The sequence below is a fragment of the Labrus mixtus genome, chromosome 4 (genome assembly GCF_963584025.1).
Source record: "Labrus mixtus chromosome 4, fLabMix1.1, whole genome shotgun sequence".
Lineage (NCBI taxonomy): Eukaryota > Metazoa > Chordata > Actinopteri > Labriformes > Labridae > Labrus > Labrus mixtus.
Genome location: NC_083615.1, coordinates 13,857,550 through 13,884,255, shown reverse-complemented (window position 1 = coordinate 13,884,255; position 26,706 = coordinate 13,857,550). Strand labels below are relative to the sequence as shown.

Sequence of the window (26,706 nt, the reverse complement as noted above, 5' to 3'; positions counted from 1 at the left end):
GCTCACGACTAATTAAGACATACAAACACTGCTGCGACATCAATTATTCATGAGTGAATAAAAGACATCCCTAAGTATTACTTATTAAAGGGAATATATTCATAGTTCATTTGATGTTGATGTCAAATAAGTGTTGATGGTAGATGTAGTCAATTGAACTAAATTACGGCCTCAGTGCATGCTCTGTGGAATGAAACAAGTTTTCCTGCTCACTCTGGGTGTCTTGATACACTCGGCTGACACTCAATACACGATATTGGGTTCACGAGGACGAGACTATTTTTAAGAAACCTTTAATGTCAAAATATTTCTGGTAAAATAGTTTTTTTTTTTCAAATGACAGCCACAAAATGCAAAACTCTGCAGGTCCATTTTTAAATGGTTTAACTAGTACTCATCTTGACACAAATGTCTCTGCTTACATATGGTCCGTTTCTTGTCTGTCACCATTTATTGTTTCCACCTGGTATTCAAAATGCTGCCACACAATCAATTATAAGGTCACAAATTATATTTCTTTACAACCAGTTAGATTAAGTCTCATAGCTCCCCAAGATGTGTGTGGAGTTTCTTGTTATAAATCCACTCTGATCCTTAGAGGATCAGAGCCTTGCTTAACAGTGCCTACATGTCCCAGGATGCATTACACTACAGCAGAAACTACAAAGGTAGTTTGTGTGATCACCCCAGTCGGCCACAAACACAGTAGAATGTATCAGTGTCCATTACGACCTTTGAGCTGATATTTGGGCAGTCCATTTTTTGCTGCTTGTAGAATAGACTGCAAAACAAGATGCAACACAAGTCAAGAGGGATTCATTACTCCAACAGAATTAGCCTGTAATTCTTTTTGGCAACCGACTGCATCAAATGACACATTTTGCCACTGAGCAGCAGAGACATAGAGAGCATCAGTAAGAACTGTAGGCAGTTTAGTTCCTGTCCACCGTGCTCTGGTACAGATTCAAGGTTCATTATCAGCAGAATTTGTCTCGTAAATTTAAGCAAACAATTAACCTGCTTCTTATGAAGATGTGTGTTCATATACGACCCATGGACTGTATATAGGAACTGGATATGACATGAGTGAAATCACTAATTGGTTTGGGAACCTCAAGTCCCGCATCACTATCTTGGGTTATTTTGGAAGCTATTAGTAACTGGATCAAGTGTTGAATAATAATCACAACAGCCCTTTACTGACTGACTGGTCACAGTGTTAGCTACAGCACACGTCTATAACAAGGACACTGGGACAAAAACGTACCCTGCCTTATGGTCTGTCTTTCTCAAAATACTTTACAAAATTAACACCATACTGTATTACAGGAAAATGTAACTAGTAATTAAGACGATAATCTTGATGTAAAAAAATGTTTCATTAGGTAAAAAAAAAAAATCATTTAATCAATGAAAAGAATAGTCATTTTCTTGTATCTTTTTTTGCACCAGCTGGCCATTAAAAGCTACAACCATTTCACATACTCAGTGGTGCTGGGCAGTTTATTGAGTTTCAATTTCAATTGAGATTTTGTCTTCCCACGATCATGATAACAAGTTCAGGAAAGTAACTCTACATTCAAATGAGTATTTAGTATGAGAGTATTTATGTAAATAATAAAAAACTGCTCTTCAGTAAGTCACTCCCAAGCTTCATCTATTAAGCCTCTCATTAAAAAAAACAGCTCTTATAAATGAGCATAGACATCAGAATAAGAGAGCACACACACACGCACACACACGCACACACACACACAGTCGAGCTCTAAAAAATGCTTTATCTGTGAAGCTGTACTTCTTTAAGCCAAAGCTGCATCAGCACCCGGCCCAGGCCTCGCCCTCTTCCCGGAGTCCTTGACTCTGTGCTTCAGGAGAAAGTCTGGCCCATCAGGCTATGCCACCGTGTCAACCATAAAAACCCCAACAACCACCACTCGTCCCTGACCGCTGTGAGCCCCGCCTGCTCCACTCCATAACCGCCCAGCACTGCACGAGGCTCTCAGGTTACAAAGACTGATGGGAGATGGAGTCCTCTGAGGTTTTCAGAGGCAGTATATAATATCAGGAAAATGTTGAACTGTGCTATTACAGGTATCAATAATTTCACAGTGGACCTCATCTAAGCAATCCTGCCAAATACGAGAGGACAAAAGAAAGGGCTGTTGTGGGTAATTTAATGTGAAGGTGAATTTGACAGACTGTCATGGCAGAGGAATTCTTCCGCTGAACAGCTGCAGCCACTAATGTTTACCGTTCATCTTCAAGCTTTGACTTCCAGAAGAATGTAAACAGAGAGGCGTTCAGCAAGTGAAGCCCAAAGATGGCGAGCTCTATCTTAATGAGCATCCGAACGCAGCATCACGGTTACGACCACAAAACCAAGACAATGGCAGGAGCAAACTACAGGAAGTACAGACACATTTAAAAAGACCTTCTTGTGGGAATCAGAGCTGCACTTATAGGTTCTATGATTTTTACAGACTCACAGCCATAAACACTGCAGACTAAGAAGTGATGAAGTTGAAGCAGAAAACAAACTGCTCTGCATCGAACAGACACTGAAGCAGCTGAACACAAAGCCATTAAAATAACTCCTTTGTCCTTTTGCCCTGATGATTGGAGGCTGACATTTGGCAGAGGAATAACAATGTTCCCATGAGGTGACATTCAGCAGGTGTGAAACCGCCAAAATAAAAACACGACAAAGATAGACATCCAAAAGAGGTGTGAACAAATCCACTACAGAGTAACTTAAACCTTCAAAACAACATCCACTCTTTAGAACCTGGTTTATTCATTTATTTATAGTTTCAGCAAACTTTCATCATGTGCAATCCAATTCTTCTTTTTCTTCTCTAGTTGTTTCAGTAACGTTCTTCTATCCATGAGACTTGGGGTTTTTGTTGTTGTTTCTAAATATAAAGACAGTAAAACAGAGCTGAATGGGTCGCCTGTTACGCTCAGTGGTCAAATCATGCGCAGAGGGTAGAGAGGCTACTGTCCTCGCGGCCCGACACCTGCTGCATGTATTCTCCCGCCCTCTCCTCCCAATACTTCCAGTCGCTCTCCAGGGAGAGTGAGGAATGGCATGCGGAAAAAGGTGCCACAGGTCGGATTAAAGCCGAGCTGCACGCTTAGAGGACCACGGTCTGTGTACATGGGGCGTACTAACCACTAGGGTACCCAAGAGTCATTCAATTGTAATTGATTATTAACAAGTCTTCAGTTCTCGAGCCAACAATTAAATAGAGAACATCAAACCGTTATACGTGTGTACTGGATTAAATTAAGTCACAGCAGGTTCATTTTTTCATCCTGCGGTTTAAAAGGTCAAAGTTGGAACCTGCTTTAATACCACAACAACATCATCATCACGTCCTGGCAACATGCCTGCCATGTTTCTGGATAAGTGCTCAGAGGGAAACATGTTAAATCAGATCTCGTGGATAGCTGAACTAGGATAAAGTTGCCGTGAGGTCCAGTGTTATTCAAACTGCTGCTAGGAGAAGAAGCTGTCATCATCTTCTGAAACACTAGCTCCGTCAAACTTGTTCTTAATCAACAAGACCACAACCAGATGACCACACACAGAAATCCAACGCTCAAATGAACACGACCTAAACCCACTTGGCTTTAGCAGAGCAGCTGCAGAGAGACCAAACCCTCGGACCAGAAGTGCTGCTGACTGATAAATGAGAGAGAGAAACTGAAGGAAGTATGAGTGGGTTATTAGGATCATAACTGAATCAGAAATATAATGTTCATTTTATCTCTTACAGTGTCAGCTACAGAAATGGATAAAAGAGTGTTTAAAATGTGATTTCAAAGAGTTGTGAGTCATATTCAGAAGGCTGCTGAGGGAGGAATATTGAATAAATGAAATGCGGAGGCGAGAAAGAAAGACAAAGAGCCGCAGTGTGAGAGACTGAAGAACAGACATCAGGGACAGAGAGGAACAAAAGACAGGACGCTGCGTGAAGATGCCTTTCCAAAGAAGGAGATGCTGTTTGGAGAGTCAGACAATAAACACACACACACACACACACACACACACAGAACAGAAAAGATAGGTGGTGAATCCCGAGGATCGAGGACTGAGGCAGCTGTGATGCAAACGGAGCGGACCAATATAAACACACCACAGAGGAAAGGTGTGCATGTGTGTGTGTGTGTGTGTGTGTGTGTGTGTGTTTCAAGAAGAAAGACAATATAAAGTTTTAATACTGATTCATAAGAATCTCTAGAAAAGAGAACAATAGGTTCTGTTAAAGAGAGAAAATGTGGATTTTACAACCCAGTTTCCTACAAAGTTGGGGTGTTGTGGAAAATGTCAAACTATGAAACTCCATATTTAATTTAAAAGAGCTCAAAGGCCTTTATTAGACAGGACAACTGTAGAGAGACAGGAAATGTTGGGAGGAGAGAGCGGGGGTGGATGACATGCAGCAGAGGGCTGAGGTCGGATTTGAACCCACGGCCGCTTCGACGAGGACTAAAGCCTCCGTACATGATGCGCGCAGCACAACCGCTAGGCTATTAGCGCACCAAAAACTGAGAAATGTTGTTATTTGAAAAACTACACAACCATTTCAAATCAGATGTCAACACCTCCTTAAATGAAAACAAATTCATAGATAAGTGTGACGTTAGTGACCTTAATATTCATGGTCCCACACAAACAACAGTTTTGCAGCACGATGTGGATGTTGGTGATCACAAGCACGTTAAGCAGCTCGCTTATCCCAGGGAAGTGTACTGCTATGAAGGAGGAGGTCGAGTACCTCCTGGAGGACGGGTTTGCTGTGCCCTGCTCCGGTACGCGGAGTTCTTCTTGCCTCCTCGTTCCTAAGTCTGACCTGACTCCACGTTTTTGAAACACACACTCAACTCTTCTTTGTGGTGTGTTTATTTTAGCCTTACTATTTTCACATGTAAAATAAGCAAAAACTCGATTATCAAATGAATTCAGCTGTTAAAACAACATTTATCATTTTAAAAATGTGCGTCGCTCTGTGCATATCTCTTATTTAATTTGTAAAATTTCTATTTCTAAGTATATGTAGTGTTGAATATTTGAATCGTGTATTTCTTACTTTTATTTATTTACTATGTTCTTCATTCTTTTATTCTGTATGAGAGCAACTGTCACGTCTAAATTTCCCCGGAAGAATAAATGAAACATTTCCGACTCTGCAGAGAGAGAGAGAGAGAGAGACTCCTCAGCTCTGAAGCTGTAACATCCCGCAGCAGTGAAGGCATCGTCTGAGGGGAATCCTCCGCAAAGCTCCAGAGTAAATAATAGAGATTGTTGGGACATCGTCTTTAAACTGGCCTTTAACTCCCAGATGGTCCGGTAAATATTTACACAGAGCCAGAGAGCATTAGAAGCTTCTCAGTCAGCCAGCTGCTCTTCACTTCAACATTCAGACCCTCACTTATCGGACTAAAGGTTTGGGGTTGTTAAAGGTTTTAGGAGAAGGAATAAGATGATGCTAACAGGCCTTATCAACACATCTTTGGTTTGATTTTTCTTTCTTTTCACGTCTTTAAAAGTTTACAGGATGTCCTACTTTTCTCCGACTTTCTTCTCAGGGATCAGAACACGTTCATTAAATTATTCCAAATTTAATAAATTCAGGGTTTCCCCCCGTGCAAAATGAACTCGTCTGCCTTAATTCACTTTGAAGTTTCATCATCTTCTTTTTTTCGATATTTTTTGGTGCCATTCATGCTTTTATTAGACAGAACAGCTGAAGATAGATAATGTTTGGAGGAGAGAGTAGGGGGGGATGACATGTAGCAGAGGGCCTTGGTGGGATTTGAACCCAGGGCCGCTGCGGCAGGGACTTTAGCCTCTGTACATGGAGCGTGCAACATCAAATTATTGTCGTCCCCTGAGTTTGTTTTTTTTATATACAGTTTCAGAGTGGCCCATGTAACTTCCTAACATGCACTGTACAATTTGTATCTTTTCCTCGTCACATCATAATGATACACAACATGTGTGTGTTCTCCTGTTTTACCTACATTTTGTGACAGGAAAATAAATGATCCTTCCTAGTACGTGTACAGTGATTGAACCTTCCCCCTCATTCAGACCGGCTCATTTCTCTCCCTGTTTCAAGCTGTGGAAAGGTTAATCAATTCTTCCTGGTTGTGAGGTTCAGGGTCAGAGGTTACCCTATAACAGCCTCTGCGTAAAGGCTAAATCCTCTGAGATCTCATCAGCTGTCGAACACTGAGCTCCCCTGATGCTCTATTGATCCCATGCACACATTGGCTGTCGTTAGAGGAAAGCTAGAGTAGACAGTGGATTTGATCTATAGCTGCTGTAGGATGACACCGATGCTCTTATAAGAAGAAAACTTTTTGTTCTCTTCTTCAATATCCTTCTTCTCTGCTGCGGTAAACACGATGAAAAGATGTTCATCATTATCAATCTCTTATACTAACAGCTTCTAACAATAACAAAAACATATGATCCGGGGCGCCGGTGGACTAGCTGTTAGTTCGTGTGCTCCATGTACAGAGGCGTGCGGCCAGGTTCAAATCCGACCAGTGGCTCCTTTCTTTTATCTTCAAATAGTCCGTTAATGACTGCAGCTCTAATCTAAACGTTGGGTGTAATGCTTCCTCCTGCTCTGCATTAACTTCTTCCCTCTTCTTCTAACCTTTAAACCAAATCACCGTCCTTGTGACTGTGAGGCGGCTCTACTTGTAAGATAACCCAAACAAAATCACAAGATCAGGCACCTTATGTTGTACAAAAGCTGCTCTGATCGACTCCACCTGCTCCTCCTCCCATCCCATGGTACACACGATCATATAGTTCAACCCTGGACGATGTAACGTGACTTAAAAGTCATGGGAGATGAGGCTTTGCCTTGTCTGTTCTCGTTTGAGCTGCTGTTCGATGCAGGACCGACTTACACAAATTAAAGAGAGATTTCTGTTTATTCTGTCAGTCGAGACTCGAGAGGCAATGAGGGGATTCAAACAGCACATTTTAGCATTTCAAAGTGTAAACATCGGGGCATCTGAGGACACTTCATACGGTTTGAGATGTTTATCTTCTACTTTAGAGGGGGGGGGGGGTACTGTATTTACAAGAGCCGCATTAATACTGTAGTAATATTATATTATTTACAAGTCTAGCAGTGGTGCAGGGCTCAAAGTGAGACCTCAGTATTATTAGCATCAACCTTTACAAACATGCTGTACACAGTGGGTGAGAGAGTTCAGGGAACACAGCCAGAAAGAGAGAGAGAGAGCGAGAGAGAGAGAGAGAGAGAGTGATAAGCGAGAGTGAGAGACAGAGAGAGAGAGGGAGAGAGAGAGAGAGAGAGAGAGAAAGAGAGACAGAGAGAGAGAGAGAGAGAGAGAGAGTGATAAGCGAGAGTGAGAGACAGAGAGAGAGAGGGAGAGACAGAGAGAGAGAGAGTGATAAGCGAGAGAGAGAGAGAGAAAGAGAGACAGAGAGAGAGAGGGAGAGAGAGAGAGAGACAGAGAGAGAGACAGAGAGGGAGAGACAGAGAGAGAGAGAGACAGAGAGAGAGAGAGTGAGAGACAGAGAGAGAGACAGAGAGAGAGATGGATTGCTGGCAGAAAGAAGATGGCAGAAAGTGGAGGACAGATGAGAGAGGAGGAGATATGACAAACGTTAAAAGGGAAGGACGAAAACAAGAACTAAAAATCAGATTGAAGAAATTACATGGATAGCTAAGCTATACCAGCTAAGGTTGTCAAAATGTTTGATACTTTTCGATACCACGTGTTTTAAAACTCTACCCTCTCCCTTTATTTGAATAATCATCGATAGTATCAAAAAGTACACAAGCTCTAAAAAACTGCATCTGTTTCACAGGACAGGTGTATAGGAGAGGAAATGGCTTCATCAAAAATGGCAAGAAAACTTCTGCACACAGGACACGTTTCCATTTTTGCGCAATTCAGACAGAATCCAGGAACATGCATGCACATTTTGGTAATCAAAAACAAGAAAGTACCCAATATCTGTTACCTAGGACTTCTATATTTGTTGGTGTTTAAGAGGTATTATTAATATAATTTGATTTTTCCTATCATCGTATCAAAGGTTAAAATTCTGGTATCGTGACAACCTGACTTCAAACTTTACACGGTGGAGAAAAGAGCAGCATGTCAAGTGTCTCATTTTTCAGCGGCCGCCTGCCAATCCAGCTCTGACACAGACATCATCAGGTTTGTATATGTACCTGATACATTGCATATGTAATGAATAAAAAAAGGCAAAGCTAAAGCTTCTATCATCACTATAGTGGTGAGTGGTGCCTGATTCCTGCCGCTGGGCTTTAATCAACACTTCCTGTCAGAGGCGGTGCTGCCGGTCATGCCTGCCCTGCACCTCGCCGGGAGGACAGTCGCGTCAATATATCGATGTTTCCCTCTGCGGGCTCTGGTTTCAGACACACACACACACACACACACACACACACACACACACACACACACACACACAGGGCCAGGTCACTGTGACGAGTGTGTCCACTGCATCCTGCTCACTCTGAGCTCTGCCTCACATCCAGAGCTGCTCTCACATTTATTATTATTTGTGATGTAACAGTGACAGTGTGCTCAGCTCCTCGCTCTGAGACACTTGGCATTTTAACGTTTGCTCAAGTGCAATACTTTTTGAGGAATCTGCCTCGAGAGACTTTTCGATAGTAGACTTAATGTTCTGAGGTTCTATATGTACAGAACAACAAAATATAAGTCTCACATGTTTGACCACTTCTGTTTGTATCACAGGAAGTGACACCAAGAAACAAAATTGAGGATTTTGTAGTTTCTGCAGAACATTTGTAGGTTAACTCGGGTGCATGTTCAAAATGATCATTTCAGTTTGATTAAAAAGATAGAACAAGAAACAGCCCAACATCATATGGGGGGGGGGGGGGGGGGGGGCGCAATGGGTTAGCGGTTACATCACGAGCCCCATGTACAGAGGCTAAAGTCCGTGTCGCAGCGACTGTGGGTTAAAATCTGACCTAAGCCATTTGCTGCATGTCATGCCCCACTCTCTCCTCCTAACATTTCCTGTCTCTCTTAAGCTGTCAAATCTGATAAAGGCAAAAAAAAAAGCCCCCGAGAATGACTTCATAAAGACAAAACAAATCAACTGTATGATACTCTTTCAAAATATACATATGAAGAAAAACATTTTTAATTATTTAGCATTTAAGATTGGGATTATATAATGGTATTATCACTGTTAGATTTCACTCTTTAGATGACGCTGATACAGGATTAGTTACAGTCTGGTTTGAGAGGACAGACATGCCTCTGAGACTTTTTCGCAGAGGCAAAAGCATCAACGCTCCGAAATGTAAATTCAAGTTTCTGAGCTGATAAAAAGGTTGTAGGTTACTGAAAAGCTTCCTGCACTTAAAAATCTCCAATAACAGAAAGTGCAATAATCTGCTCAGTCTAACGGCTACAGGGAACAAACGTATCCTGTGTCTTTCTACCTCGCCTTCAGCCGTCTTTCACATATTGGCAAACAGGAATCTGTGCCAACCATGAGGGTTAAAACATTTCAGGGCACAAAATGTGAGAAATTAAACCTCGGAGCATGGACGACTCTGCAGCTTCTCAGCATGATAAGCGACCTGATTTATCATCCACTCCTGAGGTCGATCCTCATTGACTCCAATCGAGATTCGGTTTTCTAGGTCAGAGCGATGACGAGCTGAGGAACAGCATCCAGGAAGGAGCGAATTAGGATTGGCTGAAGATGTGTGTGTGTGTATTTGGGGGGGGGGGGGGGTTGAACTTTTTGGATCCATTTCTGGCCCCTGGAGATATGGAAGCCTCTGAAATATTTGGGTCTATGAGTAGGTGTGTGTGTGTGTCAGCAGTGGGTGGATGGTCCCTGGGGGTGCACTGACCCTTAGGGTGATGACAGCGATCTTGAAGCCCATCTGTCATTCACACACAAGCAGAGCAACCAATTAAACCATCTCTGCTTCAAAGCGCTTCCTCCCAAATGATCAGTCAATGAGCTGTGAGTTTGCAGTGACATTTAAACCCAATATTAGCAGAACATAAAACAAACCTAGACAAGCGATCGCTGACAGCTTGTACAGTAAAGAATGAAGCTTAAAGGTCACTAAACAACAATCTTTCAAGCTTTCAGATGAAGAAATGGGGACACCTGGCACAATACTCCCTTCAAAACTAGTTATTCAAACCTATGGTTAACACAGCCTACTGTGAATTAATCATACAACTAGCAACATATTTCCATGTCTCTTAAACAGACATTTAAATTCATACTATAGACGACGAGTTTGAAGGTAGGAATAAACTCAGAAGACAGTCAAAATTGGGCATGATCTATTGAACGCAACCCAAAACTATGTGTAGCCTTTAAACTGTTGATCACATTCTTCAATAATAAAATTATTCCCCCTCCTTTCAGGTAAACGTCCACATGCCTGTGCTGAATGTGGTTCCGCTATGCTCAAGTCAAGTGGTTATATTCCAGTGGTATATTCCTGGTACAGTCTGAATACAAGATGGCATCCCGCACGTTGTGCTGGTTTACTTCTGGGCAGTAGAACGAGGAGCGTAAGCCCAATCACTCCAAGCAACAGCCCCAGCTTGTGGCGAGTGGCTGCGTTACAGCTTAGACACAACAATTAACCGACATTGTGGGCTTACGTCAATTCTGCATGACTAATACTGTACAACTGACCAGTCATTTTGGTGCCAACAAGTGAGAGTGATGACTATAAATCATTTAGTCGTCCAACCGGCACATCCGACAACAAAAAAGTGCCATAAGGAATCAAAAATTAAACTAACCAAACTAATACGCTGAGACATCTCCATCCTATAAGACATAATGCTAAATATTTGTTTAAACACTTTTTAAAGCCGCGGTTCTCATCTGGTCTTGCTTCAGGACCCACTACCAACTTCTTCTCTGAAGAACCGCGACACAAATTTCTGCAATTTTTCAACCAGTCAGATTCATTTCATGAAAAATGTTGCAGTTTGGATCTCAGATGTTCAGATCAAACATGTTACAGAACAAAGAAATGGAATAAAACATACATGTTTAAAACGCACTACATGGAGTTTTTGACATAATTTCTTTTCCAATCACGACCCACTGAAAACAGCTCCGGGATCCACCAGCTGAGAACCACTGATTTAAGTATACCAAATTAACTCTTAGCAGTTCCTATGGACTCATTGATGTAAAGGCAACGGTTACAATATTACTCTGACAGGCAGGAAAACTTTCTTTTAAATACTTCCAAAATGACACTGAAGAAAAACACAAGTCCATCATGTCAATATTCGAGTTTCTGAGAAGAAGAGCACATTTTGACATAAACTGTGGTTGAAAAAATCTCTGAATCCTTTGAGACCATAGTCGATGTGACTCAGGATTGCATTTTAGCCAATGTGTTCTGTGTCGTCTGGAGGACGAGGACAGTCTCTGCATTCAACCAGAACCTGCTGAACTGCCAGTGGACAATGCCATGCTAACTGTTATATGAACATTTCCAACAACAACAACTAAAAATCCTGCCCCTCGCCTACAGAGTTTGCATTCATTTGCAGATTTCTAGAGATTAGGTAATACGTGGGTGCAAAGTACTGCGAGTGTGTTTTTAAAGGCGAAGAATGCCTCTCAAACACATCACATCAATATCAATCAGTATGCAGCATGACCATGGCATGTGGTTACGGTAACACTAAATCAGATCAATCCCAGCACTGAGAAGGAGAGAGAGAGAGAGAGAGCATCTGACACTCACTGACCTGCCATCATGAGGGATTTCACTTTGCCAGAGGGATCAATATGTGAAAAAAAAAAAAGATTGTGATTTGACAAAGAGGAAACAGATCCGGTATGGACGGGGGAGGTGGAGCAGGTATGGTGTAAATTAGATTCAGATAAAGGGGAGAACAGAGGAGGGAGAGGGAGGGACACAGGAGAAAAAGATGGGGAGACAGAGAGAGAAAGGGGAATGACCGTGACAGATGATAAAGATCAAGAAGGAATAGATCGGACGATGGTTGCCGGGTTGCGTTAATGCATAGCTACGACCATTCAGTGTTATGTGACATGTTGACAGTTTCACTGAGCCTGAATAGCATCAATATGATCACCCAAAACTACCAAAAACAAACAAGATAGAGTGCTGAAGGTTGCTCAATACATAGATATATCAGAGCACGGCCGATAAATCTGCCAGCTGATAATATCCCCTGACGTTAGCTTATCCAGTGACTATCTGTATCGGCCCATTTCATCGCAGATACGTGCCAATGTTACCAGATTTATTAGCTAGTCAAGTAGCATTTCATTTCAGCATCACTGTATCACACAAGCAGTTCTCTTTCTGGTTGGTGCATGCGCAGTTACTTCCTAGTTAAGTGACCATCTGGTCTTCATTGTACTTTTTTTCCCACAAGCGTTTCATAACTGCATATGTGTGATAAACACAAAATATCTATATCTGTCTATATCTATATATCTCTAAATATCGACATAGACCAAAGTAAAATATCGGCCAATTTATCAGTGATCGGATTTGCTTGATTCCCAATATTGATACTCAGCCCCAAAAATCCCATATCGGACAGGCCCTTACATATATATATGAGATGAGAGATGAGATTCAACTTTATTGTCATTACACATATATACAAGTGTAGAGTAACGAAATGAGGTTTGGCATCTCACCAGAAGTGCAATCAGCAGAAAGTGCAAGAATCTGTGCTATGTACAAGTAATTACAAAATGTACAGATGTAGACTAAAAAAAGTGAATTATTGGGTATATATGGATGGATTAATGGGATTCTATAAATATAAATAAATGCTATAAATATAAGTATATTCTTAGGATTATAATATACAGATTAAGGTGCAGTGAGCATGCTATACTAGATTACAGATAATATACAGAATATGGACATATTGTACAGGTTGATAACTTATTGAGGTGATATGAACATACTATAGTACAATAATACAGGTGGATGAGAGATGTGTGTGTATGATCAGGAGGAGTGGTGGGGGGGATGATGGGTGTGAGGTGATGTGCAGGGGAAGGGGGGGGTCAGCGGGGGGCGGAGTTCGGGAGGGAGACAGAGTTCAGAGTTCGGGGGGGGGCAGAGTTCAGTAAAGAGACAGCTCTGGGGAAAAAGCTGTTCCTCAGTCTGCTGGTTCTGGTCCGGAGGCTTCTGAAGCGCCTACCGGAGGGCAGGAGGGCAAACAGTCTGCGGGCAGGGTGGGAGGAGTCTTTAAGGATGCTGTGAGCTCTCCGCAGACAGCGTTTTCTTTGGACGTCCTCAATGGCAGGAAGTGGACACCTTGTGATGCGCTGGGCGGTTTTTACCACCCGCTGTAGCGCCTTACGGTCTGTGACAGAGCAGTTTCCGTACCATATATCACGCCTATAACATATCCTTCTATTGACAACATATATACATTAAATGACAACAATTTAATCTTATACTTGAAATCTTTTTGTTTCATCATCTTTGACCTGCTTCATATTAAATAAAATACAAATCTTAAAAGGCTCTTATTGTGAAACTACAGGATGGATGCAAAATAAATAAATAAATAGAAACCTGCTGCGCCACTAAGATGCATACCTCCTGTTTCTTCTATTTCACTGTCCTCAGATCAAACAGGTTAAACAGGATGGAAAACTCTCCATCCATGTGGTGTGTACAGAAGATCAGACTAGTGTGCAACACTGACGGACTATACAGAATATTCTCAATGAGAGAGGAAAAGAGGCATTGATGAAACCCCAACAAAGAGTGTGACCTCTCTGGAAACAGAAATATGCAAAGCAAGTGTTCAGGTGCAGCGATACAGCACTCTGGGTACTTCCCGACAACTTGTTGGATGTCGAAATACATTAAGAGGTTTTCATTGGATTAAGTATACGTTTCTACAGAAATCCAGAAATTGAAGATGTGGTGCCAAAATCTGCTCCCTCTATTTTCTGACCAGCCATGATTGATTTTCCTTCACAACGGTGGTCGTTCTGTACACACTAAAACCTCACCGCCTGCTTGTGGCGTCCCGTCTGCCCCACCACAGGAACTCTTTCCAAAATCTTTCCAAAAATCCATCTTTCACTTTTCTCCCCCTCCATCTGTGTGGTTGGTTGATGCAGAGATGGGAGGGGGGGGGGAGAGGGGAGGGGGTTGGTTGCAGTTTGTTGGTTTGCTGTCTGTAGAGGCACAGAGCTGACATCACTGTGACATCAGTGAGGAACCAACCAGGCCATTCTTATGTAATCAGCCCACCAACAGGACAGAATGGTTAGCTCCGGGTGTTTCTAGCTCTGATGCAGCTTCTGAGGTCGACAAAGAAGAGCACGACCTTCAAAATAACAAAGTGATGGCTCACATGTTACATTTATTACTGCTGTGGTTTAGGATACATTTTACATACATTTTTTATGCCAACACTTTGTATTGAGTCGGTTTAAAAGGCATAGTATGTAAACATAAACAGGGAATCAGTAGGAGAGGGTGATGACTTGTAAATCCTGTGACTGCTGCACGCTGCATAGAGTGTCTGCACGCGTCCGCTAAGATCTCCGTGCATGCATTTAAACTGCTGCATTACGTTTTCTGTTCGACAGTATGTTCTTTTTCACCATTTTGTTGATAGTGGGATTCCGTAGATCTGCATGTAGCCTTGATAAAAAGGCAAATATTCTCATTATAGCGTCGTATGGCGGACACTGTTGTTTCGACCGCTACTTCCGCGTCATTTTTTTAACATCGCGTCTTACCACAGGAGACCCCTGGCCCCCGTCCTGTCTGACAGGGATAGTCTCTTGTTGTGAGGTGCATATGTGAACAACCTGGTCAGGAAAAATATACAGAGCAGTTCTCCTGAATTTCAGGAATGTATGTGTGAAAACAGCTACAGTAAGCATAAATGCTAATGGGTTCACTGGCAGACTCTTCCCTGTCTTAAAGTCATCTCTGCATGTCCTACACCATGAATATTTTCCTATTGTGGAGACATCTGCAAAAGACACAAGTACACACACACACACACACGTACACACTTTTACTGTGTATATGTTTCTATGCAGACTGGAGGCTGAAGTCCTAAACAGGGGGATATTTTTACCCAGAATCCCATTCGGTGGCAAGATCCACTCATGTTTAATGAGCTCAGCTGACAGCCTCAATGAAAGTTTGATGAAGTCCCAGATACTGTATGCCCACACACATTTATACAGCGCACACAAACAGACACACACAAAGGAATACTAACATGATGCAAGAAAGGCTAATAAAACTAAAATAAAAAAAACACACAGACGAGAGAAAACAAATACACATAATCTATAAAGCCATATTCTGAGGGCTGACTTATCTGCTGCGTGTAAAAGTAGCTTACGATCTAATGATAAGTAATCCTCATGAGAATGAGCACAGAGACCCACTTTAAAATGTCATGTGATGTTTCATCACTGAACAGTAAGCCTCTCTCTCGAGCTCCTACTCGCTGCCACAGATGAAATCTTGATTCAACATTCCCAGGGCTTCCTAACCCCTGTGTCCTAAATCTCTCTCTTACACACACACACACAATACAGCAAACACAATACAGCAACCACAATAAATCGAGGTGGTTTCAGGCTCCTATGAGATTTTGGATGTCAGCCAATCGCCCACTAACTAAGATTGAAGTCTCTCCTTCAACACAGCCGAGGAAGAATTTAAAACCTGCAATCAAGTTTAATTTACTGAAGACTTCTTTTAATGCCGGTTTTCATTAATTTGCCTTTTTTTTTGCAAGATGCTTGGTTGCTTAAGGTGGATTGAATGCTGGTTCAGTTACCCAGAAGAAAAGTCAGAGATGGGAGAAACATATTTTAATGAAAACACTGAAATGGACTTATTTAAAGGGACAGTAACGGCAGCGTTCAAACAGCTTCACTGACATTGAAATAGGAATCAGGGCTGCACAATGAGAAAGCATTCAATGACATGTTTTAACTTTGCGCTAACAAAACTTGCAATAAATAAACAAAAAAAAGGAGCGCCAATTAGCTCTAACTTACAGTTTTTGATGTCTATCTACTGTTCTTATTTGACACAATGACTGAATTCAAAATAATCCAAAAGGGTTGTTTTTTTTCCTTCATGTGACTGCCTGAAAATGCTTAGTGAGAGAATTGTTTGCTTACATAAAATATTTCTTAGGTGGTGGAGTTTGTGGAGACTTGGTTTGGGACTTGGAGGTTCCTGGTCCAAGTCCTGGTATAGACCAAATTACGGAAACTGGGACTGGTTGCTGGTGAGGACCAGTTCACTTCTCCAGTACTGCCAAGGTGCTCTTGAGCAAGACAATGAACCCGTAACTGCTCAGGTGCTCTTTTTTCTGACATCTCTCCATTAGTGCATGTCCATATGTTTTCTGTTTGTGTGTGTGTATGTTTTAGAAAGTCCAGAGGATTCATAAAGTCTTCTTTTCTTGTTCATTACGATAAATTAGGACATTTGGAAAGAGTCAAAATAAAATATGACTACATAAAATATCTAAAAACAAAAATAGATGATACAATTTGTGAGTCAAAGTCTACAGCAAACCAACCCACACAAACTTTCCCGTCCCTGAGCTGTATTCTAATGTTGTCTTCAAAACATAATGACGAAAACAACATTTCAGACCAAACATACTGAGGGACAAATGCTTCAGAGCACGCACACAAACATCAAGTTTGGTTAATGCACACACGTCGTACACACACATACAGCATGACTTGCAGCTGTGTGCCGGGCTGTGCTGCCCAGAGGAGTCAGCTCCTTGCAGCCTATTTTTATCCTTAATGCCACAGTAAACCACCACAGGCCTGCTGCTTGATTAAACCTCACACTCCCTGTGGGCAGCGGCACAAAAAGAAACCCCCACTCAACATCTGATAGGGCCACAAGTGTGTTTATTTGTGTGTGTGTCTGTGTGTGTGTGTGTGTGTGTTTGTGTGGGTCTGTGTTCGAGATTGTGGTGCAGTCATGTGCATGCATATCTATTTTTCTGATTAAATGTGTGTCAGCATTTTATATCCAGTTGATTTGACTCCATGTTGGAGAGAAAATCCTGCGAGCATATGAACTCACACAGACACACACATTTCCAGAAACATTTCCCCCTGCTAGCACTGACACACCACTGATACAAAATATGCAAATTAATACATTCATGGACAAAATGAAAAACTCAATGTTTTTTTTCTGACTGCGGACATCGACTAAATCTAGTCAGGAGTTACATGGACACATTTTCCACCAAGTTCTAGGGCTGGTTCAGAGCCTGCGCTAATCTGGAACGAGTTCTTCGTCAAGTATTTTTAAGATATCAGGAAACTGCAGACTGACAGCATTGTTGAATTTAAGTGATAACTATCATTGCAAAAAAATTACTTGTATACAAATGGTTTTCATCCAGCCCTACACACACACACATACACAAAGCACATGTAAACACTCACACACTGAACCTGAATGTGTGTTTGACCACCAGCTTGGCAACAGAGGTGAGATGAAAAAGGCCGAGGTACAAGCCAGAGGGCTGCTTTCCAACAGCTCCTCTGATATCACACATCAGTAAAAAATCACAGAGCTCAGCAACCCTGGACACCTGACCACACGTGCGCGCACACACACACACACACACACACACACACACACACATGCACACACACAGCCCTATCACAAACAAAGACAGAATTAGACAGGAAAATGACACCTTGACACTCCAGGCAGGAAGTGAACGTGTTTGTCAGAAGGCCACAGCTGCCAGTCAAAGCTTCAGTTTGAATGTTTTTCCAGAATTTAACTTTTCAGGTTTAAAGGGATGTCCTAAAGACGGGATACCTGGTGATGGAGTGGCTATAACATGGGAAGACAAAATGCCACAAAAATCCTTTTATAAAAATTTTAGTTTTAACTTGTCGTAATTGAACAGAAATCTGTGTGTTCAAAACAACAATGAAGACCAAGAGTGTTAAAACTGTGGATTTCTGAGCTGTACGTCCACTGTTCATAGAGTTTCAAGATATAATGCCAAGCCTCTGTATGACATATGAAAGCATACCAGACCACCAGGAAAAAGATCATAGGTTATTTTATGTCTGTAAGGTGCTTGTCCTTGTCCGAAACATGAGTAAATGGATTTGAGCTTGTATAGCTCTTTTCTAATCTTCTGACTACTCAAAGCACTTTTACACCGCAGGTCACACCTACACATTCACACACTGATGGCAGAGGCTGCTATGTATAGTGTCTATCAGTATTAACTGATCCCGTTCATACACATTCATATGCCGCCGACGAAATCCGTGAGAGCAATTTGGGGTTAAGTGTCTTGCCCAAGGACACATCGGAAATGTGGCTGCAGGAGCTAGGCACCGAACCCCCAACCTTCCAGTTGAGAGACAACTGACAGTTAACAACAAACTCTACCAACTGAGACACAGCCGAGTGCATCAACTAACATCCAAGGAATAAATAGCTAACTATAAAATTAGATATAACCCTTAATGAAATTGAAAAATGGCAGCAGCTTTTACTGTTCCACTTGTTTTCTGGATTTTAATGTTTTTTTTTTTACTTTGCATTGATTTTATGTAATTACAGTGAGTGTTTTATTGCATTTGTTTCTGGGTTTTTTTGCAGCCTGTTTCTGTTGTTGTACATTTATTTGGGACTTTTCCATGTGTTTATGAATTTGCATCATTTCTGAATGTGCAGCCTATTTTCTGAATTGAAAATCTTTGGGCCGTGATAGCACTTTCTTCCCTGTCTGACACTGAATGGCTCAATGTGAGTGCAGAAAGGCTGGCAGAAAAAGACAGAGGGTGGAGGAAGGAAAAAGGTGCAAAAAAAAAGGTTGTAAGGGCAAAGGAGACCGTGATTCAGAAGGAGGATTCAGACTCACTTAGGAACTTAGTAGTAAGAGACAGAGGAAAGTAGAAGGAGGTGGGCGAGGAGTCTGATCAGTCCCTCGCAGCGATCAGCCATGATCTGTCTGCAGCGACGGGTGTGGGCTCATGCTGAAGCTCCCAAAGACAAACAGCCCCGAGCAGACACCAAGTCCACAGATCCTGCCTGCACGCCTGCTCTCATGTGGACTGACAGGATAATCCACCAGCCTTTTACATCACAGCCTTTTCACTGCTTTTATTTAAAGTGACTCACAGGGAAGACGACGGAAGGAATTCAGAGTGTTTGCTCAGAGAAGTTTCCAGCTCTCGGGTCTCTGAGGATGAAATCATATCGGCGGTGCTGACGGATCATTAAGCGTCCTGTTAAACACAGTCAATGAGTTACAAGGAGGAGAAATGAGCAGCGGTGTATCGTGGGCTGAGATAATGACTGAAATCCCTGAGACACTTTGAACTGAAAGTCCCTGTAGACGTCTGCCCACTCGGATAAATTAAGAAAGTTGTTATGGTGGTGGAATATTTACATTTTAGATTACACACAAACACGGCAGCTCTTCAGGTCTGCCCACTGGGCATTATTAGTCCCCATGCAGGGCATCCCTGATCTTCTCCAGTTCACTTACAACATCGTGCCACAGCTGCAGCTTATCCAAGATGCAGATTTTGGTGGTTGACCTTCTGAGATCTGTTAATTAGGATGGGCACTTCAAATCACTGTAGCTCATTCAGTCTAACAAATCAAGGAAGATCTCCCACATCTATCTACTTATCTATAAGGAATGAGAATACCTTTTTTAATGATCGGCGTAATGATTCCCAAGGCTGAATATCCTAAGGAGTGACTTCAGAAAGCTGTCTAACTTAAGGTCCTATAAAGGTTTATGAGATTGTTTGTGTTTGCTCTAAAATGTATTTGCACTTTTTTTTTTTAAAGAGCCATGCCCCTGCTGTGATCGGAGATGTTCTGATGTTCTTCCTTCTAAATATCCTGACACAAGTGTCGTCCAACAATGCTCATCTGTTAAATGGTTTGTTTTTTGGTTATTCTTCATGATAATTTAACCAGTTGACTCTTTTTTTCTTTGGGGTGGGGGGCTGGTTTGATATAAACTCAAGACATGTAGATACCAGGTACTTCACTTCGGGCTGTATTTAGGCCAAATGAGAACAACTCCAGCTGTGATGCAACAAAGACGTGTTTCTTCATAAATTGTAAGAGTATCCAATCTCAAAGAGTTTAAGGCATATTATTTATTGCATTTAAAATGACATAATGAATCACTATTATTTCAGACAGGAGTAAGGAGGCATACATTATATTCACACTGTCCAGCATCTTGACCCTATCATGAAAAATAGATACTACACCATCACTTCTAAAGATCTCTGAAGGTTCAGTAGATCACAGTTTGCCTTCTAGCTGCTCAGGAAATGCCACACACGGGGGAATACTACAGAAATACTATGGATTGGCCCTAGGGCGCCTATTAAGGCCCCTATGCAGGGAAGAGGACAAACAATCTAGTCAGGGAAACAATAAGTGGTGAAGGAGAGCTGCATCCAACCTTCATCACTTTGCAAAACGCCTTCAATCTGCAGGCTGAAACACAGAATCTTAACACACGTATGCACAAGACAATCCTTAGTGACTCAACATCAGCAGCAGTTAACTTAAACATCCTCGGCCTCTTATGCCCCCACCTCCCTCATGGAACCTCTAACGCACATACCAGGGCTTCCCATAAAGAGACCAGGCTGTAATGACGCGGCTCCTCCTGGCACTGTTCAAAACAACAACATGTCACTAAGCTGAATTAAAACCAGGCTGTGACGGTCCAGAATTAAACCAACCACAACGATGGAGGCTTGTGGTGTAAACAGAGCAGTACAAGGCCGGACCATAAGTGGATTTTTACGGTCCTGTCCAGTATTCAGCATGATGGAAAACAATTCAAATGGGAAACATTTCTTTGTAATCTAAATTTAAAGCTCTATTGAATATAATACATGGTACATTAAAAGCAACAATTATATTCTTGGCATTTTGTGTCTGACTGCAGTAACGTTTAACTCTTCTGAGACACCCTTTAAAATTGAATATAGCCAAAGTTGATCATGGTAAACTGCAAATTCGATACGACAGAATACGATACGATAAGATACCGTACCATACAGTCATACAGTGATGCTCTCCTGTTCCCTAACAGGATTCACACTCATCAACCTCATTATTTCAGTACTACCTTACTGTTTTTACTGGTAATTCCCAGTGGTATGTAAAGTAACTTGACAACTGAGGCCAACTAGTCCATTTAAATTAAGTTTTTTATTCCAGTATTGTGAAACACACATAGTTTTATCCCAAAAAAAAACGTAAGCAGAAGCCCTGAGGAGACATCGTACTCTTAACAGCAAACCTGTAATGTTCCCTTTCTGATTCTTTTCTTCCAAAAAGCTTTTTGAAGTTTCTTCAGACATCTTTGCTTTATTATTGTTCATCCCATCTTTGGATCAAAATGTCTGAATCTAGAGGTATAGGGTACTGTATGTTCTTCTCTTTTTTTTCCACATTTGGACAAATACATTTTTATGGGGTGAGGTTCTCGGTTCATAATGGTATTAAAGGGTCATTATTTCTGCAGGACGGAGCTTTACTCAAACCACGCTTCACTGCTAAGAACTGGATGTCCAAAGCAGCTCTGGCACACAGTCTGGTGCTGCCACGCGGCCGGTTGGCGAGGCGAGAAGCTGCTCTGGTGTGAAACGGAGGGTCACTGGCACACAGGCAGGGCCGAGGCAGCAGGTACGCCCTCTACTCCGCGTCTGTTGTACAATGAAGAGCTGGCACTTTCTATAAAACAGTTATTCTGTGTCATTAAGGCCGCAGAGTCTGCAGGTTTTCATTCCAACAAAGCGCCACGTGGCTGATTCGGCTGATTAGACAGTCTTCATCCAGGGAGGAAGGACTCATTAGTGAAATTAGCTGTATGGACTAAAAGCCTGCATATAGACCGGCCAGCAATGGTCAGCTGGATGAGGACTACTGCCTTAAAGAAGTGGAGCAACAACGTCGGCTTATTTCACAGAAATGTGTCAGGTTTGATCTTAAAAAACAACCTGAGAAGAACTTTCTTTGAATGTTTATGTTAGTCTGATTATTGATTCATCATTGGTCAACATAAAATATGAACTAACTTTTTAATCATTACAGGCAACAAGTCTTCTATCCACTGAATCATTTCCTAAATAAGAACCAAAACAGGACAGGGGTCCTCATGCCAGAAAAGTATATTAAGAAAACATTTTTTTTTAAATGATGGTGACCTAGTAGCGTATTTGGTTGAGCACTCACCACATGAATCCCCTCCCTCTGCTCCCCACATTTCTTGTCTCTCCTCATCTTAATTATCAGTTCAGTAAAGTAATACAGCAGTTAAGGTTAATTCAATAAGTCCTTGTATTACAATATGACTGGCTGTGAAGTTAAAAGAAGCCATTGCTGATTTTTGCTTTGCATGGAACTCACTCTGTCCTCCTGGTTAGCCATCAATCATCCCTCACAGTCAGCCCAGTTGGACTTGATTTCTTAAATACTAAGTCACATGACCTTGCATGCAGCCCAACAATTAAGATAGAAATCCACCCTGACTCTGGGATATGTAATCAGAAGCCAGGTTTCTGCTTCATATGAACATAAAGAGAGTCTCTACTTAACTCATTTTTAAGTAAAATGTCTGTGCCCCTGTCCAGATGATAACTTAAAGAAGTCAACCTTTTCCTACTGAAAAGCATGCCGGCTGTGGCTCAGTTGGTAGAGTCATCGCCTTTCAACCGAAAGATCGAGTGTTCAATGTGTCCTTGGGCAAGACACTAAACCCCGCATTGCTCCAGCTGCTTCAGTGGCGGTGTATGACTGGATTAGTGTTGTACTTACTCTCTGATGTACGTCGCTTTGGATAAAAGCGTCTGCTAAGTGAATTGTAACATTGTAACATAAGCATACACCTGATACACTGACATATAATGAATACATATATACAGACATAAATCACATAAACCAGCATACGTTGAACACACAAGTTAAATGCAGAGACAGAATGTATTAAAATGTAAACCTATAAAAATGAGGTTTTAACTGATGTTTAAAAGAAACTACAGATTCAGCAGACCTGATGTTATGCTGAAGACTGTTTCAGAGTTTACAAGCTGCCCACGCACTATCATCTCTGTTTTTTTGTGTAGTGGCCATACCATGCAGGCCTTTGTATGTAATTAATAAAATATACTGTTACAATCTAGATTAATGGTTGTCTCTTTTTTTCCATTCATGCTTATGTGATTTTGAGTGTGCTTAGGCCCTTTATAGATTAGTGCTTTTCTGTGTGTAGCCAAGTTTGCATGAATCAACGTTTTGTCCCGTCTTGAATTAAAAAGCTTGAACATTAATGCAATAAAAAACTGAAGAGTCTTTCTCTCTTTTGCCAACAACATCTGAATTTTAAAAATGGAACAGGCACTCTATTCATACGGTTCTATTAGATCATTTCTTTTGGATACACTAAACCCTGATCCGTGCAGTCCAACAGGTGTGACCTGCTGCCCCGGCCTTTTATGTCTGATACAGAATGGCCTCAGGATGAGCAGCAACCCAGATGTGAGAGTTCATTTTACCCCACACAGAAATATTGTTTTCTGCCTATTTCACCAGAAATTGCAGTCGGGGGTGAGAACAGAGCTGCCAGTGTTTCTCAGGAACTCGACGTCTAGACAAAGCCGTAGCTGTGTGGAAGCAGAACTCACGAGCCCCTCGACAGCACTTTCCCCTCCCACATCAGTCACGACCTCGCACCTCCTCCCGTGATAGAGCACTCGGCTTCACCCCGAACAGAACGTCCATGAAGAACACACCACAAGGACAAATTAAAGTGAAAATAAAGAGTGGCGATGGCAGGCTGTTTGTCTAAAAAAGCTGCTGTCTCGGAGGGGAATGGCTGATATGAGAATTAAAAAACTCAGACGGACTGCTGTAGTAGCTGCTGAATGCTTGTAAATGTAATTGCTTTCGCTACAATGCATTACTTTGAATCCAACAGGGAGAGTAAGTCGTGATGCAGGGAGGTGTAATCGATTAATGGCTGCAACAGAAAAGGAGGCAGAGCCCCTTATTCCCACAACGAGGCGAGTCCCATAAAAACCTCAAGCACTCAGGATTTAGTGAAAGTTATAAGAGCTGCAAAAGTGCTGTTCTCCTAAATGTAGTTATTTATTCGCTTTAGACAATTCATTTGTTTAATTTCATTAGTGATTTACTTGTTGTAAACAAGTTAATCAGTGCAAAAAAAGAGCACTCAGTCAATGCTTTGCTCCAGTGCTACTTTTTAAGGTGTGTAAAATATAACAAAGATTGGTTCCAAGTAAATCCCACATGAGCTGAAGACCAAGCATGGATTTACAGGACACTGATTTTAATGTTTGTCTTCATCAGTGAAGTTATGAAGGTAAATGGACTTGAGCTTGTAGAGCACTTTTCTAGTCTTTTGACTACTCAAAGTGCTTTTACACTGCAGGTCACACCTACACATTCACACACTGATGGCAGAGGCTGCTATGTAAAGAGTCCATCAGTATTAACTAATCCCATTCACACACAGCTGCTGAGTCGAGCACAGGAGTCACTTCAAACAAATAGAAAGACGGTTTGCACACTGCAGGGCTCCATTATTCCAGACATTTATTTCACCATGGTGACGATTTAAGCACACCTGCTCTCCATCAGACATTTCAGTTTGTGCCGTTTAGACAGCGCTGCCTCTCTTTTGCCGGTGCTTTATTTCACTTGCGACAGCTTATGGTTTAAAGACTTGACTAAAGATGGGCTAGCGGTTGTGTGGTGCTTCCTATGTGCGGAGTCAGTGGTCCTTGTTGCAGCTGCCATGGGTTTGGGTCCGAACTCCGCCCTTGGCTGCATGTCGTCGCCCAATCTCTCCTTCCAACATATCTGTCCTATCCAGAAAGGGCAAAAAGTCCCAAAAGAACATCTATGTATATCTCAAAAATGATACATGCAAGCTTGTTCTAAACCTCTTCTGCACACACAATCAATCTTAAAATTGAAGAGTATTTTTATTTCAATCCAGACCACAGTATTGAACTGGTAGCATGGCTAAAAAACCCACCACATAACTGCGGCCGTCTCTCTGACATCCTGTGCCCACTTGGCATCGGCCCACAATCCCACACCATCGACATCTCACCCCAACAGCTCTCCGTTCTGTAATGACTCAGAGTTCTTCTTTGACATTTCGATTGAAGCGTCTCTTCCACTCAGAGCCTCTCGCACTCCTCCTCCCATGGTTTCACACGTGTTGGAGCTCGGCCGCTATCTCTCTGTCACAATCTCACACACACGCTCGAAGAAATCCGCTTCCTGGCAAACCGCTCAGTGACACACATACAGAACATTCACCTGAGGTGTTAGACCGCCCAGAGAGCTGCTGGGAGAGGACTCCCTGCAGCAGGTGGGTGTGCTGCGGCTCACTTTGCTCAAGGGCACTTTAACAGGTATATAAGACTGAGTATTTTAACCTGAGCGAGACCAGCTGCAGGCTGGAGAGAGAGAGACCCACCCAGGATTGTATCTTTCGCAGCATTCACTGTTTTTTTTCTCTGTTTAGAGCGATACAAAACATGACGGAAAAATCAAAGGAGGGGTATTTCAGAGCGCTTAGGAGACACTTGTTATAAAAGAAGGACTAAAGCAGCTCTAAACCCCAATTTCCACATACTCTGGTCCATCAGCACCACACACTATGCTGCTGTTCTCCATCAGTGATACAGTGTCTCCATCAGTGTCTCCATCAGTAATACAGTGTCTCCATCAGTGTCTCCATCAGTAATACAGTGTCTCCAGTGTCTCCATCAGTGTCTCCATCAGTGAAAAAGTGTCTCCATCAGTGATCCAGTGTCTCCATCAGTGATCCAGTGTCTCCATCAGTGTCTCCATCAGTGATCCAGTGTCTCCATCAGTGTCTCCATCAGTGACACAGTGTCTCCATCAGTGTCTCCATCCAGTGTCTCCATCAGTGAAAAAGTGTCTCCATCAGTAATCCAGTGTCTCCATCCAGTGTCTCCATCAGTGTCTCCATCCAGTGTCTCCATCAGTGTTGTTGCTTATTATGATACCCTGTCTCAGAGCATCTTGCAGCTCTTAACAACCTGTTATGTTCTCATCCTAATTGTTATGTCAAACACGCCTCAGCTCCTGTGGTTTAAATATAAGATTAATTTAAACAGGATTAAACGCAACCTACAAATTTACAACTAAATTCCCATATGGCAGCTGTTTCCTGCTGCCCACACGGTGTCCCCCGTTTTACACCAACATCACATGATGATGAAATAAAAGAACGCTCTTTATGATGATGCAAAAGATGGAAATGAGAGCTTTCTGCTGTAGCCATAACGCTCGTCATCTCGGATCAGTTTAAGCAGGATTATGTTAAGATTGTTTACATAGGGCTGAATGAGATTATTAGATTATTAGAAGTTCGACACTGATTTATAACCAATCAGCGCTTATCTGCCAATTTATAGCTATTATTATAATCATAAGAACATAATGAATGGATTTAAATCCATGTGGTGAAGGCGTTTATACACATTTGTATCAAAGATGTGACGTTCAGCTGAGGTTATAAAAAAATCATTAAAGATTC

At 41.9% G+C, this 26,706-nt stretch overlaps 1 protein-coding gene across 1 annotated transcript in view; it reads right to left on the bottom strand.

Annotated features, from left to right (window-relative positions):
* cttnbp2 (cortactin binding protein 2) overlaps positions 1–26,706 on the bottom strand; it is a 98,023-nt gene that overhangs the window by 50,036 nt on the left and 21,281 nt on the right. The gene's annotated exons all lie outside the window — the stretch shown is intronic.